We start from the raw sequence: 18194 nt of genomic DNA, 5'->3' as shown, positions 1-18194 counted from the left end.
TACTTGTCCATATTGTATGCAGCCTAGCTGGAATTCACTAGATTAAACATACTAATTAATTTGGTCATGGTGTGTTTTGTATTATAATTCAGCATTTATTTATGAGGCCCACATACTCAGTTTACTGAATTTAATGACTGCACTGTTCTTAAACATATCATTAGAAGTGCTAACATTTTGTATCATTAACCCTGTATCATTCCACAATTAACATAAAATTATCAAAAGAATAATATAAGTGGCTATGCATTTTTAAGCCACTTAAAACACTTCTAAATGTAATTATAATTATTTCATGCTAAGTAAGAGTGAAAGTGGAATATCAACTCTAAGACGTTCTTTACTCAAAAGAGAGAATAAAACCCCAGCTTTTCTAATCACTTATTACTTTTAAGTTTCCAGTAGAGCACGGTCTTTCACAGATGTATTTCTGGGTTATCATACATTTAGACAGATTGCTACCTCTTAGTGACTGCAAGAAATATGTGAAAGATGAAAACAGGCCACAAACATGAATATTTCATTACAAGGTGGGTCTTGTTTCGTGGTCTAATAACACACAAATGACTGAAAAACTTTCTGAAAGGTGACGAGCATTTCTACTCCCAGCATTGACCGAGATGTCACTATGCACCTCAGACCCCAGGTGTTTCAGGGGTTTGTTGACACCTCCCAACATACTGGCTTCTGCTGAAATCACACACTTCTGCAATTTTCAGACTAACCAGAGGATGAAAAAAAAAAGCCTCCCATAATTTTATGCTGCAGTGCTTACTACGTCAAGCTGTATTGAATGGTCAACACACGCACACACACACATATACTTTTAAAAGCTGCCAAGAAAGCTTTTCATTCACCTGCCAGCAATTTATATTAAAATCAAATTACTGCTTTTGAAGATTAGACAATTAAAAATACTGTGTGTGTGTATTGTCACTGCAAGCAGAAAAGCAAGGTATGAAAAAGAATCCTTCCTACCATCTATACAATCTCACACACAACGTCATCCATTAAATCAGGCCCAAAACAAAAGTGAGAAACTATAATGCTAAAGGGCTGTTGGTTGCCCAGAGTCTTAATTTTCTAACTAGTTATGAATGAAGGGAAATCAAATCTAAAGACTTACCTTAACATCTATCAGTACAACTTATCAAATGCAAGCTAGAACTCCCCAGCATTCCTGACTAAGTTTTTATTTGTTTGGTCTAAGCTCAGACAATCACTCGTGGAGACCCAGTATTTCTCAAGTTCAATCATTACTCCAAAAATATAAAGTTTCTGCCTTCTGAAATGTGAACAACAGCAAACAAAGGGCAGTTTAGTAACTGCTGCCTGAATGTTAAAACTCCCAATGACTTTGCCTTTGCTGCTAAAGCAATACACAAACACTCACAACTTTTAACCAAGATTTCAACCAGCTGATCTGTTGGAATATCAAACCTTTCCTCAGTTCCACTTGCGTAGGTTTGGATGATGCCACTCAACCTTTTGACACCGAAATCAAGAATATCTCTTAAGGGGAGTAGGAGACATCAAGCACTTTATATATTCAGTAGCATAAATAATGTCTTTCTAAGAAAAATTGATTTCATAATATGAATTATTTTCTGCTTTGCCAAGTTCACTAACAGAATGAGGTTTTTTTGCTTTCACGGAAAGTAACATCTGATCCATCACACTTTTCAGGGGCACCAAAGCCTATTCAAATTAGCAATGTATTTTATAACAGGGAAGATGTAAACTGTTCACAAAAAAAGAAGAGTTAAAGTGAAATCTAAATTGAAAGTGTCTCATGAGCATAAGACCTACACTTCATCTGCAAGGTAAACAACAATGTCTTCACCGAGGCGAGCAGAGCTACGCCGGTTTGCTTTAGCTGGGCATGCCCTGGCTTCGCAAACCTTCACGCGTTCATTCATACCAACAAAACCGTTCCACCTAGCCATGCCTTCTGAATGTATAGACGGTAACATAGCTGAGAGGAAAAATATTAGCAATACAATCTGGCTTTAGATTTCTGTTAGACAGCTGTGATACTATTTACTTTTATAAAGCTGCTCAGTGATCATTATTACATTACATCATCAGGAAAAGAGATTTTTAAATAAATGAACAATTTGCTGTGACAAGTAACATTTGGTATTTTTGTGTTAAGAGATGTATTATTGCTCCTGTCATTACATTACGAACTTCCTGAGGCAAGTGCTGGTCAGTTTATTTATGTGGCACTCTGCACATAAAGTTTTGGTATGATTTCTTTAAAAAGGCCAGACAAACACTCAAAGAATTCCAGTGAGAATGGATGAGGCCTTTGAAGGACGATGCAGTCTTTCATTTGCTAATCTAAAGTAACACTTATTAGTGATGATGATTTCTTCAACCACTACACAGTCACCCACTCCATGACCCAGACAAAATGTAACAAAGGCTTCTATGATTTAGGAAACTATTGTTGTGTTATGGTAAATCATGTGCAGTTTACATTTTCTGCCCCCCTCCCACCCCCCCCCGAATTCTAACATGCAGCTTTCTATTACAATTGCTGCCCAGAAAAATATTTTAAATCTGTATTTCACCAATTTTTACCATTGATGGGAGTTTTCTTAAGACACTAAAAATTGTCAAGACTCAAGTAAGAAAATAAAACACATTAGTTTCTTTGTATGTTGGTTTAACTGCTGTCAAAATATACTATTATAAATTCAACACAACGTTGAAAAATAACACCAACAGCACTACTGATTTCAATACGACACGTTCCAGGTTCCATACCAACATATGTTTTACGATAATATTTGTTGTTTTTCTGAACATTTTTCTATGCTGTCAGAGGAAAAATTAAAGTTGTGATATCTTAAGATTTTTGTAAACTGCTACTTTACACTTCTGTAATTCAGAGGCAAAAATACAGATCTAAAGGTTAAATTTTTAATTGAAACAATTCACAGAACGTAGATTTTAGACTGTCATCATAGAAAGATATTCTCCTTCCTTTTAAAATAAACTACTTGAAAGAGTAAACAAAGGTGGCAAACTTGTTTTGCACTAAAAATTTCTGCAATCATTCCAGTGTTTTGCCAGGGGGGAAAAAAAAACAAAAACCCACAAAACGAAAAACCAAAACAAAACCCAGATAAACAGAGACTCTATTATTACATAATTATAATCCATCGCTAACACATGTTAAGATTCTCATTTTAAACACTTACCAGAAGGGTGTTAAAAAAAGAAAAAACAGGAAAGTCAACAAAAATAATTTAACACGTCTTTTCTCATGTTGAAAACTGTTTCTGTTTTCTTTTATACATGAAGATTGCATTTGCATTCAGGAAAGCCTACTGTAAAACTAAATCAAAGTTGCTACTATAACCCATAAAGCACACTGAATATATGAAAGAAGATTTTAACACCAGGAGATACTACAGACTCCCAGTTCAGTAGTACGTAGCAATCCAGGTAATTTGCTGATTTCAGTGGATTTGCAGGGTACATTAATCAGTGCTGAATTTAGTACAGCACTTTCCAATTTCTAGTTTACTGTTTTGCTTTCTGTATTTCTTTGAACTAATGTTTACAATTAGCTTTTGTGCAGAAACAAACATACACATCAACAACCTCAGTCTGTTACACAGACACAAGTCACAAAATATAAAATAATCAGGTCAGCTAGGCTTGAACTTGTATGTTGGATTTCTGTCTAAATTAGAAAAGCATACCCACTCCTTCGCAAGACCCACGGCGTGTATCAGCACAAAACAGTTCCAGGCTTAAACTACTCTCCTATCTTGTGTCACCCAAGCATCACCCTTTGCGTAAAAAGTATTTTACAACAAAAGTAAATGTACTGCACGATGAAAGTATGTATCATACGGACAGACCTCCATCTAAGAAGGTAGTCAGAGATACAGTTTGTGTTGTATTCTCCATTTTATAATACATTTAAAAGATTATTCCCTTTGTATTAGTTCAGTAGCAGCTATTTCAGTTATGCTATTAAAATGAGCCTGTACTGACAATGTTTTTTCCACAGCAAAAGACTGAGCTAAGTGGTATGGAGCAGCTACAGCCTAGTATTTGTAAACATTTTGTAATTTTATTAGCTTCTGATCTGCATAACACCAAAAACATTTTTAAGCAATGCTTCAGCTGCAATGTTCTGTATATTGTTTACATGCGCACTTAAACTAAAAGACTCATGTAATTAGTTCAATATGCAAGCTTAAAAAACAACTACTGAATGCAATTAGCATGTCTTGCAAGAAACACATCAGTAAGTACAATTTAGATTGAAATCACTCTCCTGATAGACACACATATATAAATCTTCTTAGAATGGCATTTACTATTTTCAGAGGTTTCTCATACATTTTTTTAATTTATTTTTAAAGTTTGGCCTTTTTTACTTATTTTTCTCTATCAAAAAATCAGTTTTTCCTGAACTTTAAATATTTATGCATCACACTCAGCAGTGGTGCCTGACCACGAACTATTGGTTAAGAATGAAACGGTGATGAAGCCGAGACCAGAAGGTGCACAGAGAGAATGTGCACATATTTCAGCAGATACCGAAATGAGCACTATCCTTAATACTTTAAGAAAAAAAAAAAAAAAAGAATTAGCACATCTTTCATTACCTGTGCAGGGAATACGCAGCAGACGCACACCTTGTCGCCCAAAACTAGCCTCGTGAGTTTTGATTTCAAACACTAAAGCTATTCTTCAAAATAATCTAGCAGACGTGCACTGTTACAGTATGCAGCGATGCACACAGACACCGTTTGTGCATTATACCTGTCACTCTAGGCTGTATGTGAAGACCAATACTGTATTTTAAAGTATGTATAGGGTTTTGGGGTGGTTTGGTTTTTGCTTTGGGTTTTTTTTGGTTGGGGTTTTTTTTTCCCCCGCCTCATAAAAGCACACCTTTTTTAACTAACTACTACTGTGGAGCTTCAGTCAGGCCACCGAAAGGGCACCTGAGTCGCCTAACCCTGTACTCAAACTCTTGGAAGCCCTAACACTTGTTTTGAAACAAATCACCTCTGGAGATGGAGCAGGCTTGCTATCCATCACTAACAAGTTAATTCTACATAATAAGGCAGGTTTGGATGCAGACTGATACATTGTGAAATGCTGTATCTAAAATTGATTAGAACAGCACTCAAAATGAATGCAGCCCTCCAAACCACTTCTTTGCTCAGAAACATTAATCTCAATTATAAGGAGAGCTTCATAATGGTAATGCTTGGTATGAAAAAAGTATGAAATAAATCAGGTTTTATAAGACACAGCAATTAATCAGTTTTAGAGCTAAGAAAAGGAAAGGTTGTTAAAGCAGCACATTTTTACAATGGTACTCTTTAAAGCCTTTGTAACCTCCAAAAATTAAATGTTTTGGGTTTGGTTTTGTTTCAGTTTAATTGCTCGGCTGACAGTGCGGACGCCTACTCTAACTTTGGTTTTCTGATATATTTCACCACAAGCTAAAACTCTTTGCAAATGATACTACACCATAATAAAGTTAAAGCATTTATTTTAAGATCACAAGATACTATGACAAAGAATCATGTGCAAGCATCCTGAAAGAACGTACTTATTTAACCAGTTAGCCTGGGAAGAAAGATTTATTTAATAATAAAGACTTCGGGTTTATAACGCACTAGAATTATTTCTGATAATTTTTTGTGCGGTATCAACTGCACAAACGTACAGGAGCTAAAGTCATATCATCACTACATTTGCTATAACAGTAAGCCTAATAAATTTACAGGTATTCATTTAATAGAACGGATTATACAGTAAAGCTATTCACAGAAGGCAAAAGTAATATTATATACATATGTTAATCTGATTAACAATCTCTAATGTCCAGTACCACAGTTCTAATCTGCCTCTAAATCTTAAATATGTCCAACATACTTGTGTAAGGTTTGGAAAAAAATATTTTAAGATTTCTCTTCAGGAACTTTTTATTTTCTTTAATACACTGCCAGAGAGCGGAGTCTTCTATAACATAAATGCAACATTCACTACAGTAAATGCAGTACCACTATAAAATTTAAAGTACTTCTGACCTGAAGCCTTAGCATGAGTCTCTTGGTGTTTTCTTTTAAGTCTATATAGCACAACGCCCCTTCACAAACAGCACCTGACCCTCCAAGCTGCTGAGCACTCTCAGTTTTTATTGGGCCTAATCCAAAACTGATGCAAGACAGTGGGAGTTTTTGCATCAATGTACGTGGCCATCAGTCTGCATAAGACTCACCGATTTCAACTGGAGGTAAAGGTATTCATTACCTTACTGAGCCGAGCCTATAACCTGTTAATTGCTGGGGTTAGGAGATGACAAAAACGTACTTTCAGGTTGACTATTATTTCATTTTCTGATATTTTATGGGTTCGTATCAAATAACTTCTTGTTAAAAGCAGCTATTGTGGACTAATTTGTAACTTTAAATATAGTTTCTATTACTAAATCCTTTTTTCCCTTTTTCCCATTTGAACAGAGAACAATTACTCCTGGCTCAAAGAGATTTGACTGAAGTAGCAGTCATAACTTGCTAACTGGATTATGAATGTTACTCTGGATTTTTTTCCCTCCAATAAATATTAAACAAAAGAATCTTCTTTGCCTGGTCAAGTATTTCTTCTACCAAATATCTTTCATCTTAGTGTTTACTCACGTAAACTCATTTTACTTTTTAATCCGATGTACGCATCTAATACTTCGGTACTGTTGGCTTTTTCACCCCTCCCCTAATCTACCAGATCACTGAAAGCAACACAGCAAGTTCATAACGGCAAAACTAGGAATTGTAAAATAATGTTTTTCTCAACCTATAGTATTTTCCCCAAATATAAATGATATATTTTTCAGATAGATTCATACCGACATAGGGCCCAGTCTTCCTAACTAGTTTTATGTTACGTCCAAGTACCCTTTATGAAAATCTCTCCTTACCTACAGCATTAAACCGATCTCCTAGATATGAATGCATTAATAATTCTGAATAGCACCTGGATTATTTTAGAAGGGAAGAGCAGCTGTGTTTTTTGTCAGAGAGCATCTTTAAGTGTTTTACAATTAATTCCTCTGTAAGATAACTGACCACAGACGAGCCATGTTTATGCCTCGATACGCTCTCTACTAGCCTGAATTTTAGGATGTCCACAGAGTATCACTGTAACGCCTCAACGGAATGATGCAGAATACTTTGCGTGAAGAAGTACAGATAAAATGCAGCAGGTAGCAGCCAAATCAGACCAAACAAGCAATCCAATGAGATGGATTAACGAAAAGGACACATGATATTTGGAAAGTACAAAAATAAAACTGCACAACTTCTCTTACAAAAAAAGTACTTTAAACCTAAAAATTTAGATGAGCTTAAAAGCACGTGATATCTTCCAGAAATAGGCCCTATGAAAACTTTTAATAGCGTGCGAGCACATAAAAATGTCTTTTCGTGTGTTTTATCTTGTTGCAGTTCTTTGCTTTATAAAGCGACTTCACAGCTATAAAACTTTTAAGCCCACAGAACAATGGAACCGCTTCCTACGTCCACGTTAACAAAAAACCCCACCAAAACCCAAGACCAACAACCAGAAAACGACCAGATTCCAGAAACGTTTTTAATTTCGCGAGAGAGACCACCCCTTCCCCCTCCCCCGGCCCCCCCAAGCACCGCGACATACAGTTTCCCCCGGTCACCGTGCGTTTTCACGGCCGAGGAACGCTATTTTCACGGCAGTTTACCGCCAACATCACGCGGGACGCTGCTCCGGACGCTCTGCCTCACCGGCGGCCCCCTCGCTTCAACCGGGCAGCGGGGGCAGCCCCACCGGCAGCCCCCGAGGGGCGGGCGGGCCCCCCGGCAGCGGCCGGCACCGCCTGCAGCCCGTTGAACGAACACGCCGCCAGCGGCCGAGACACGCGCAGAGGAGAGCCCCGCGTGCGCGGACCCGCCGGAAGTTCGAAACCCACCAGAAACTTGCTGGGACGAGCTGCGGCGCCCCCGCCCGCGCCGCTACGCGCGCCGGACGGAACGCGCGGGCGCTTCCCTTTCTCCTTCCCGGAGCGACGATGCCGACGCGGGAAAAGCACCGAACTGCTGCCGTGGCGAGTCCTGCCGCCGCCTCGCGCGGCCGGCAGCACGCACACGCCCGCCGCGCGCACATGCAGCGGGCGGGGGGGGGGGGGGGGTGTATGTGCCCGCGCTGCGCCCGAGGGCGAGCGGCCCCGCTCCCCCCCCCGCCTCCCACCCCGCGCGCGGGGCGCAGCCGAGTTGCCTCCGAGGCCGCGCAGCGCCGCTGACAGGCTCAGTCCGTGCCCCCCACCCCCCGCTCAATTTTCCGCGCCGCGGAGCTTCCGGATCAAGTTGCGCCCCCAGCACCTCCCTCCAGCTCCCCCGCAGCCCTACCTGGGGCCGCGCTCCGGCCGCAGCCGCGCGTCCCGGGGCGCCCCGCGGCTCCCGCCCGGCGAAGGTCCCGCCGGCACCGGTGCCGCCGCGGCGGGGAGGGAACGGCGAGCCGCAGAAACCTTCCGCCGGCCCCCGCGCACCGGCCGCCAGCGCACCCGCTCGCCCTCGGCCGGAGGAAGGCAGCGGCCGCGGCTCCCCGCTGCCGGCCGCCCCCGCGGGCGCGAGGAGCGGAGCGCGCCACTTACCGCGGGCGCGCTGCGAGGCTCGCCGCCTCCGCGCCCCGGCAGCAGCGCGAGGGGGAGCGGCGCACGCCGGCACTTTGTCAGGCCGGGCGGGCGGGAGCGGAGGGCGGGCGGGAGCGGGGGGAGGGCCGGGGGCCGGGCGGGGGGAGGGCCACGAGTTGCTGCCCGCGCCCCCCGCCGCGGGGGCTTGCGCGCCCCGCGGAGTTCACTTTCTCCGCCTCCTCCCCCGCCGGGGCGGGCAGGGAGTTTGGCCTCTCGTCGTGCGGGAGGGGAGGGCGAAGGTGCGCGCACAGTGGCGGGCCGGGCGGGGGAGGAGCGCGGGGAGGGGCCGCCGCCGCCAGCTCCCACTTGCGCCGTGGCGCGCGGGCCTGGGCCGGGGGCCCCGCCGCTCCCCGCGCCGCCCCGGGACGGGACCCCGCGCCTCTGCCTCCCGCCACGCCCCCGCCGCCGCCGGTTCGCGTGGCGTGGCGTGGCGCGGCGCGGCTCCCACGCTGTGCCCAATCAGTGCACCCACGACGGCGGCGGTGATTTAGGGGTCATCCGCGAGCAGCACTTCAGGCTGATGAACGGCTCTTCGCAGCTCCCTGCCCTGGTGGAGGTGTCTGCGTGCTCCTGATTGCAAACACTAATGAACTTACACGGCTTCGTTACACGTTCCCTGCTCCCGGCGGAGGCAGCAGGCTTCCGTCCGCCGTATTGCGTTTTCCGCGGGGACCTCTTTATTTTTAGGGGGGAGAGAGGGAGGCGAGAATTTGGGGAAATAATCCACGACTCCCCGCAGCGCTGCTCCCGCGGGGCCGGCGCCGCGGCCAGCCCGCCCAGGCACCTCGCCCGCTGCCGGCAGCCGGGGCGCGGCGGCGGCGGGGCCGGCCGGTGGGTGCCGGCGGGGAGAGGCCCTCGGTGGGTGCCGGCGGGTCTCACCGGCCCGCAGCCCGCCCCTCGCAAGGGCAGCCGCCGCCTGGCCGCTCCTCCGCACCCCGGCGATTTTCGGGGTTAGGCGGGAGCCGGTGCCGAGTGACCTGATTACAGCTTAAACCGCTGCTTTTAAAGCCGTTTCTCCCTCGCGTACAAAAGCGCTTTCTGCTTATTTTTCTCCTTCCCTCCTCAGCATCCTCTCGACTCAAAGTAGTAGCTGTAACTTTTCACACGCTGAGATGTTACCCACCTATCTATCTAGGACCGCTCTCCTTTTTATTCCTTTATCCATGCCTTTTAAACTCAAAGGCATTTCGCACACGAGATGCGAAAAGCTCGGGGAAGTTGGGTAGATGAGCAGCTTTGAACATTTAGCTGGCTACCCGCTGCAGTATTTTGATTTTCCAAACTTAAATTTATCTGCCACGTCTCCGACTCCGTTAAGGACAGGTGCGCCACGACGTTATCTTAAACGCTCCCAAGGAAAATCCCTATATTCCTCTGACTCGAAATGACTGGAAATACCTCCCAGTCAGAGAACCGTCGCTGGGGTGTACCTATGTTCAGCAGCTTTCTCTGGCTCACCCGCGAGTGTTTTACCCCTGTGTTTTCCATTGCATTTGTGCTCTGCTGGGCTCGACCAGAGAGGCGAGGCACCTGGGTGTTTAAACCGATTCAAGAGTGCTGAGGTCAGCATTTGAGAATTACAGCAGAGTGAGCACACACGCACGCACCCCCACGCCCCCGCCAGCATCACGAAGCACCAGTGTGCAGCAAGTGTTCCAGCAAACCACAGGTGTTTCAAGGCGTTTTCAAGTGGACAGCCAATGTGTAATTCACGATATTGAGGATACAGGAAACAAAACAGGTACTTTCTAGCGGAAATTACTTGTCTTCGTCTCCAGGAAAGGTGTAGTATGACTGAGTACTATTAAATACAGGTTTGGAAAAGTCCTTTTGAAGATGCCGAAACTAAACCAATGAGAGGGAAATGAATCACCTGCGCTGGTTTTGGGGGTGACTCTGAAGAGGTGGGATTTCATCTTAAAAGGTAGGAGTCACAGAGACCTCTGTAAGAGTTCCGTGCAGGTAAGTGTCCAGACGGTACAGCTAGAACTGGAATGTCTGTCAAATAAAATGTCCTACAAAGGTTTTAGTCCTTGTAAGAAAGCACTCGAAGTGTGAAAATGTGAATTGCACAGAATTCTTTGTTAGAAAACACACATAGCTAGACAAGCATGAATAATCGTAACCCTGAACTTACGCCAAATGCTATGATTGTTGTTGCATAGTATACAAAATAGCATTTCTGCTAAACTGAAAGCAGATCTTGTAGAGTCAGGGCTTTACATATGGTTTGCTTCCTTTTTGGCTCACAGTCCTCTAACACAAACTTTAAAATTATATTTTGCAAATGCAAACATATAAAGTGGTATATTTTTGCACTACTACTTCAGTCATTTGCATTACCTTAGCTAATTCCATTCATCTAGTACTAACTTGAACTTTTTTCTGCCTCCAAATATACTGGGTTAAGACACTCCTCCATTATAAATAGAAAGATGATATAATTTCTTCCTTGTGCAAAGCCCACTGGATAAACAACACACGTCAACTACTTATTAATACACATTTGAAGTTCAGAGCAAGTTATTTTGATGCTCTTAACTTGAACGTAACTGAAGCAGCATTATCAGGCTTACCGAAGCTTAATTAAATTTCAGCCTTCAGAGTTTAAACTAATTTGAAAAGTGTGCAGTCACAGTAGTGTTAGAGCTTTGTAGAAAAGTATCTTCCTAATGTCAACTATTAAATGTGACTAAACTCCCTAAAATCAGAGTCCAGCCCTTCCTTACTCTTTCTGACTGCCAATAAGCTCACTCTTTTAATAGAGAAGGAAGGAAAGGATGTGCACTCCTGATTGACGTAGAGAAACTTTTTTCTTTTTAAAATGTGACTGTCAGTAAATCCTTTTGGACAGCAGGTGTTAGTGAAAGCAGAGAGCAGGACGTCCTCTGATGCAAGACATGCCGGCTCCTGCACTGATCTACCAGTAACACCAAAAGGTGAGACAAATTCAAGACATCGTCAGGTTCTTTCCAAACTTCTTAAACTTCTCCTCATCTGTGTCCTTCCGTACTTGAACGGTAGCTCGGGCTTCGCCAGGCTTATCAGCACTTTCTGCTCCCAGGGCTCCACACTTTTTTAGGATACTTCCGTGTCTGAAAAGAATAGATCTCAAGATCTCTGCGTTGTCAAAGGTCCTTGATCTACAGCTCGTGGAAGAAAAAAACCTGTTTCTAAACACCCATTTTCCCTTCGGGGTACGCGGCGAGCCGCGGTTTCGGTGCAGCTAGGTAGGGATTGCCTCTACGTGATGGAAACAACCAGCGACGGTAGCCTGCATCAGGCTACTTCATTATCACAATCCTAATTTAATAAATAAATAAATAAATAACTTCTCCTTTGACTTCCATCAGTCTCGGTGGCTGATGCTAACATGGCAGCAGCTATTCCCGTTTGCCCTCCGCGCGACGAGCTCCACGGCTGCTTGCTCCTGCCCGAGCCCCCGGCAGGGACCGAGATCGCGGCTGCTTGAGCGCTCGCTTTCGGGCAGGCGGCGGAGCCCGCCCCTGCGCAGCCCCCGCCGCTCGCCGCGCCGCGCCGAGAGCGAACCCGCGGCGGGAGGGAAGGTGCCTGCAACCGGCTCAGCAAGTGACGACGCCGGCCGTGATACCCGCTCACCCCGCCCTGGGGACGGGGACCCTTTGGGGACAAGGAGCCGAACGGCCCAGCGCGCTATAGGGCTGCGCGGAAGAAATAACCCGGGAGGTCTGGGGGGGCGGGGGGGAAGAGACGGGACGGGACACACGCGCGACGCTGAAATGCGAAAAATCCGCGGGAGGAGCCGCGCTCTCTCACCAGCTTTTACACCCGTGTGCTCTGCTGCCAGAAGTAGATCGAGAAAAGGCACTTTACCCCGGCATTGAATTGTGGTAAAATTGTAAAACAAATATTCCAATCTGATCACTGACAAAGCCATAAAATTAAATAGCTGTCTGCAGAGGGAAATATGTCTTAATTACCTTAATTAAAGCAAGATAGGGCCTTACACACACATTCATTTTGAAGCCACTAAATGTACTGATTATCATACAAATCAACCTTTAAATGGGGGTCATGCTTTTCCACTACATTAGTTTGTGTTCCACTGCGTAAAACAAAGCTATATGGGAAGCTGACCTCTGGTGAAAATGACGCACTTCAGCTGCTCACAACTGCTGACCCTCTTCACTGGGTCCTCGGGAAAGAACCTGAAGGAGTTTGCATATGATTTGGAATACAAAAATGCCTTTCATATGGTGTTAATACTGACTGCATTAGGAACTACTGGCTGAGCTAAACTTCTGGCCTTAAAATCAAGCAGAGAATCGTTTTAATCACCTTGTGTTCATAAGTAGGAGCCATCACAAAATGTCATTACTGCCATCAGCGTGAACTAGTACACCAGGCCAGGAAAAACTGAAGATTTGTGTTTGCTGGTATAGTACTTTCCCAGCAAACTATAGCTGGGGATAACTGTCCATACTTTCCATTAACAGGAGGAATGCAGAATATTTATAGCGATTCAGAAGTCTGTATACAGATTTTACATGCTCATGCAGAGGTTTACGGAATAAAGTCACATTTATTCGGAATTTATGATTTTTACAAGAAGAAAGAGGCCTTGTTTTAAATAAGCTTCATACCCATAATTAATTTTTTTTCCCTTTACAGTTTTCTAGCTGAAAGATGTACAAAAAAAAATCATTGTAAGAAATTCCACCAATTAACTGTTCAAATAAAGGAAATCTACAGAAAAGATTATTTGAAGAAAAGATAAGCACATAGAATGAGGAAAAAGAAACCAAATGTACTTTTCTGTTGTCTCTCTCTTTCCTTTTCCCTTCCTTTTCCCCTGCCATGTACTCCTCTTAGTAGATGACATCACTAATAAGTGCAGTCTAGGAAACATACCTCTAACTAAAAGCTCTAACAAGGGACAATGATCTGCTATTTTATTTTGATAATTTGGTTGTTAATTGCTCTAATGTGCCTAAACAGAGGTTTTACTAAAATATTACTGGTTTAAAAAATTTCTTAGCCTGCTGGTAGTGAAATATGTTGTATTCAAGATGACTGCTTTCATTCTTGGAAGACAAGAGTTCAGGCAACAGGGTGGTAACAATCTGTGTTTGTTCCTCTCTGCTCAGGACAACTGTTTCTAATTGATCTGGCATGGAATTTAGTTGGAAATGTGTATGTTGCAACCTAAGCACAGTCCCTGTATGCTTTGTAAAGTGATCACCATATGGGCCTTATTTGAAACATTTGAAGGTTTTAGCCATTAACCTTGTTTAAATTGAGCTGTAAATTCAAGTCTCTGAGCTGAAAAAAAAAAAATATATATAAGTGTGTGTGGATGTATATCTATCTATACGTGAATACATATTTGTGTGTATATATATGAATATAGACATATGCGCACAAACACACAAACACAGCTACAGACATGCGTACACACTGACCGTTGTTAGGTATCACGAACATCTGTCTATTATTTGCATCTTATTATTAATTAATAAAGGCACTAGTTATGTTTTTAGAAAATCTGTTGAGGGAAAATAAATGTGGACCTAAAGAGGAAGCTGCTGGCATTGCAGAAACATTTTCAATAGATGAGGCCATTTTAATATTTGAGGGTATTTTTTGTGGAGAAAATACACTTCGGTCCATTTCCACATATCAGAATATTTTTTAACCACTCTCCTGATGTCATGGAAATTTAATTAAGAAAGCCCAGACAAACTAACAACAAAGCTGTCTGAAGTTCGTCCACAGAAAACTTTTCAGAGATAATGGTTAACCACAATTCTTTCAGTCATAGGGCCAATTATCAATTTTTAACCCTCAAAACTCTTAATAGCAATTTCTTGTTCTGAATGCAAAATGCAGGGCTAGGCTTTGTTACAGGTAATAGTGCTAAGCTATGAATGCTGATGGCCTTCTTGTACAGCCTTAAATTACATTGAAAAAGATACAGTTTCTTTAATTAAAAAAGCTGCACTGAACTAATCCCTCTAGCTGAAAAAAGAAAAGTTTTAAGCAATCTCTTTCTGCTCTGGGAGAGAAAAGCAGACAATACCATAACAGATCAGAAACATAAGCTATAGTGTGCAGCCAGGAGCACAGCAGGGAACTGAATACTGCTCCGACTGTGTCATTTTTTAATCCCCCATCCCAGTTTTCCCCGTCTGACCTCATGCTGAGATGAAGTTATCACAGAAGACAGCTTTACTCTCACCAATGAATCCAACCCTGGATCTGTATTATCCTCAGCAGATCAAAACACCGCTTTCATCAAATAGCATTATCTGCATAAAAGGCATGCAATTGCCCGATAATTTCACCCAAACTATGCTATTCATTTAAAGGACAAGAAGAGAAATGTAATTCATTCCTTTTTTTCCCCCTGGAAAAGCTAACTTATACTTCACTCATGGGAACTTTTCTTTTTTTAACACAAGATCTCAAGAAGAGGTCCATTAAAAGTTTCCCCCTGGTTTACAATTAATTGGTAGAGTACCCCTGTGCCGCTTGAGTGACAGAAGTGTAGTTATGCAGAAAACTGGCAGGGAGAATTCACAAAAGCTTGCTGTAGCCATGATACTGATTCCATTAGCCATGGTTCTGCTAACCCTAATAATGAAATCATATATGGCATAATTGTAGCAGCCTACAAACAAATAGTAGCTGAAGAATTGAGCGATATGGTCTTTCCTACAAATGGAAATTTAGGTCTAATAGTTTTGCCCTAGCACAGAAAAGCTGCACCACAAGATCCTGAAATATCTTCACTAATGTATGTGTTGTTTATAACTCATGCTGGTGCCTTGTCTTCCAGAAACGAAAGCGCATGATGCTGTGGCTCATTGGTTTTGTTGATATATGCCACAAACAGTGAAGTCATGACGGAGGTGGGAGACGGCTCCAACTGAGTGCCATTACAACAGCTCTTGTATTTGGGCTATTCCACGCACTCTGCAGAATTGCAGAAATTCCTCTGCTGGTAAAGGGCTCATGCGTATCTCATGTTTCTTCCCCAGAAAAATTATAATTCTGTTTTGGTTTTGTTTTGTTAGTACTTTTATGAGAAAGATCATTTTGTGCTGGGGTCTTCTTCTTCCTAGGTCACTGGTAAGAGGCTTTCTTGCCTTCTGCATGGCAGCGTGGAAGTTCAGCATCAGAAGCGAGAGCCGGTTTGTATCTGGCAGAGGGAACTCTCCCTTCCTTTTTCTAATAGTACAAAGGCTTTGGTGTGTCATGGGGCTGCAAATGCTAAACTAAGTACTTGCTCTGGCCTAGACATTGCCTACTCTGTACAATACTCTGCCAGTTACTTTTCTTTAGGATCGCTGGACAGACATCGTTCTCTATTCAGAGGGTAAAACTCCCCCCCCCCCCTCCCGCGCCAGCATGTCTTTGATACTTTTTAAAACAGCAGTTCTTTGAAGTGGCTCAGAGGTTTGGCATCACAGGAGTTGCCTGAGAAGAGCTGGATTAGTGAGCCTAACAGAGGCGCAGCACACATTCACCATGGGGCTACAACCTCTCTGTATACACACAGACACGGGGGAACCTCATGTTACAAAAAACATCAGTTTAACCCACAACTTTCTTGGGTCTTTCCAGCCTCTTTTGAGACTCTTTTTTTTTTTTTTTTGACTCTCTCTTTGAGACTTTATTTTTAGAGTGCTTGTTTCCCCCAATTTCACAGAAGCTTTGGACATTGCAGTGCTCTTTATAACATTTAAATACATAAATATATATATATATACTTGCTTTCCCTGTCAAGTGATATCTTATTTTTAATGGAAACACTTTCCTATCATACCTGATAGCGGAGCCTGGTGAAGGAACTGAGGAACTGAGTATCTGAAAGCTTGTGTCCTTTTTGCAATTGTATCAGCTGATCAGAGAAGATAACTTTTTTTTACAATCCTTGCTTCTTGTATAGTCTCATAACATCTCACTTATAGAAATATAGATCGTGTATTATTATTGAGGAACAATGTATGTAAGTCTAGTTGGTTTTGGATCTGTGTTCCTAAACATTATTTCCTATTTGAACCCTGTTTGTAGGGTTTATCATGCGTTTCCATGGTAATGGAATGTAACTTCTCAGTGAAAGATTTTTTTTGTTTTGTTTTGTTTTGTTTGCTGAAATGGGATACACTGCTAGGCATTCAAACCAAGATTCTTGTGGGAAAGAAACAGCATGAGCTGAAAACGCTAATTTCCCATGTTGGTACGGTACTATGCTATGTATGTTGGTATAATCATACGTGGAACCCCACATGCTCGTAACGACTTGGGGTCTTCCTTCCGTTTGTGAAAAGCAGGGCAATCTGATGATGGGAGAACCCAGGAAGAAGGAGGGTGCCAGTCAGGAAGCAAGCTGTCTGCTCCCCAGGCTTCAGGGGTACTTCTTACCTACTGCTTTGCGGAGCAAGGACACATAACAAGTAGGTCAACCCTACAGCCACGCCACTGACCAGGTATCAGATACGAAGATGAGAGAGCGTGGTAACTCTGGTAGTTTACCAAGCAGAGAGCTTTTTTTAGTCCTTCCATCTGGTGCCAGACCGGCCATACTATGGCAACTGTAATCAAGAGTCCTGTTAATATGCAGGCGTGTTAACTGCACCACAACCTGTCAGCATTACCTTTTAAAAGGTTACAAGAAATATGATGCAGAAAGCCAATCCTCTCTAGAGAGATTTCCATTTAGGAAAACCAAGGGAGTGGCACAGAAAAAGCAAGCATTCGTATACACTGACAGAGCGATCAGAAACTTTACCACAGATGCTAATATTGATGCCTTTGTGTCAACTTTGCTAGATCAGAATTCAGCTCTTTAACTGAACATTTATGCTATTTCAGGATTATCCTCATTCTGGATTTCCAAATATTTTCTGCTCAAAAGTGTTTATTTGAACTTGAGAAAAGTTCAAAAAACATTAAAAATACTGATTTTATTTTTTTTAAAATGGAAATAGATTGAATTGAATACATAGAGTCCTTAAATCACTAGAAACTGTATATGGAAAACTCCAAATGTCTTCAGTGAAATTTCTACACAAAAAGAATTGTCTACCAGATAATTCTGCCCTCAAATAACAGTTCCGAACTGAATTGATTTCAGTCACTTAAAGTGACCTAAATTTAGATTCTATGATATTCATCTCGTATTCAGAACAATGTGACTTCCATATGCGCATGCAGAAACATAGCAGCTTGAGTGGGACTCTGCTCTTTTACACATCTCACCTCAGCGTTGGAGAACCACCAACAGTGGAGACAGTTTTGTCACTGATACAAATTTGGACTGCTGTAGGCCCTTCCATCATATACTTTCAACCTTCTGTTTGTGTTTTCTTTCAGTTTTCTATTAAATACTGTATATATTAGTTAAGTGATGTTGAAACACCTGTAGCTCTGGATGCATGAGTTACGTCTGTTCTTTTTTTTCAGGAATTCAAATATAGAAAAATGAAGTAGAATGGAGGATGAAAAA

This window comes from Phaethon aethereus (genome assembly GCF_964289735.1).
Source record: "Phaethon aethereus genome assembly, chromosome: 4".
NCBI classification, from domain to species: Eukaryota; Metazoa; Chordata; class Aves; order Phaethontiformes; family Phaethontidae; genus Phaethon; species Phaethon aethereus.
Note: the sequence above shows the minus strand (reverse complement) of the source record.